Raw genomic sequence first — 1,841 nt, forward strand, 5'->3', positions numbered from 1 at the left:
GAGTGTGAGTGTGTGTGAGTGTGAGTGTGAGTGTGAGTGTGAGTGTGAGTGTGAGTGAGTGTGAGTGTGAGTGTGAGTGAGTGTGAGTGTGAGTGTGAGTGAGTGTGAGTGTGAGTGTGAGTGAGTGTGAGTGTGAGTGTGAGTGAGTGTGAGTGTGAGTGTGAGTGAGTGTGAGTGTGAGTGTGAGTGAGTGTGAGTGTGAGTGTGAGTGAGTGTGAGTGTGAGTGTGAGTGTGTGTGTGAGTGTGTGTGGGATCGTGGGATCGTGGGATCGTGGGTTTGGGGCTGGAGAGGGGTTTGCTGGAGGACCCTTGTCAGCACTAATGTGTGTCACAGCCGACAGACCGAGAGATCAGATTCTGGATCAGATTCCAGGAGCCTCAGGAGGCTGAGACATTCCCAGAGTCTTAATTCTTCATTATTCTTCCACAATTATCTGTTTTATCCAAGCGTACTTATATATTTATAAACCCCAAAATCTGACTTTGGTAAGATTCTTTTCAATGTTTCTGAAAGAAGTCTCTTCTGCTTACCAAGGCTGTGTTTACTTGATTAAAAATACAGTAAAAACGGTAATATTGTGAAATAGTATTACAATTTAAATTGACTGTTTTCTACTGTAATATATTTTAAAATGCAATTAATTCCTGAATTTTCAGCACCATTACGCCACATGATCCTTCCATTGTTCTAATATGCTGATTTGCTGCTCAAGAGACATTTAGACACACATACACACTCTCACACAGACACATGCGTTCGTGGGAAGAAAATGTAGCTATAGAGTTCCAGCATTAGTGGCATACTAACCTTACTCATACTCATACTAACCTTACACAAATGAGTGTGAGACCTGCTGACCATTAAAGACATACTTCACCACGAAATGAACAATGTGCCATCATTTACTCAACCTTGTAACTTTTGAAACTCATATGAAAGATAGTCATAAGTGATTGGAAGAACATGAGAGTGAGCAAGGGCGTAGAATTTAGTAGGGATGTTAGGGACATGTCCCTACCAATATCCAGCGACTACTAAATTGTCCCTAGCAATCATTTTGATCAAACAATTAAATATATCTATATGTAACCACTGTTGTCATAATTTCAGCGTCATCTGAAATAAGTCATAACATTGATATTACCTGAGAAGTTAAATGCAAGAAAACTGCACGTCTTCAAGGATGTGCATTGAATACATGTGCGGAGTAAGAACATAAAAGGGAGCAGGAGTGTTTAAAATATACGAGCACAATGATAAAGTTTACACTCTTTAACTGTATGTTGTTAAACTGAATGTACAAAGCAAACTATTAGATTAAATATCTACAAAATATAAATAAATAAAAAACAATATAAAAATCACTGAAATAAGAGTGTGTGGTTTATCTGTGAATCAGATGTGCATAAGGTTACTATAGCAACAGTAGAGTCCCTGTCAGAATCATCATTGGTCCAATGCACTGATAATATTAAATAACATTTTTAATATATATAAAAAAAGCCTAATTAAGACACCCAGCGCTCTGATGCTGCTGTAATGTTGTTGGTTTTACATAATCAAAACTGTAATTATTGCCCGATGAATATGCTAACATAAAAAAAAAAACTCTTTATGAATTATGAGTATGTTGGCTACCATAGCAATAAACTTTAGATGACATGAAACTGTAGTCATAAATGTGAAAATGTTGGGGTAGTTGGATGGGTGTTGTCTGTGGTTATGTCTCCACCAATGTCAAAATTAAACCTACACCCAAGAGAGTGAGTAAATGATGACCATTCTTTTCAAGTGAATTGTACGTTTAACCTCCCATATTAAATTACTTTTTAACCCTCT

This window comes from Sinocyclocheilus anshuiensis, unplaced genomic scaffold (genome assembly GCF_001515605.1).
Source record: "Sinocyclocheilus anshuiensis isolate Anshui unplaced genomic scaffold, SAMN03320099.WGS_v1.1 scaffold78, whole genome shotgun sequence".
Classification (NCBI taxonomy): domain Eukaryota; kingdom Metazoa; phylum Chordata; class Actinopteri; order Cypriniformes; family Cyprinidae; genus Sinocyclocheilus; species Sinocyclocheilus anshuiensis.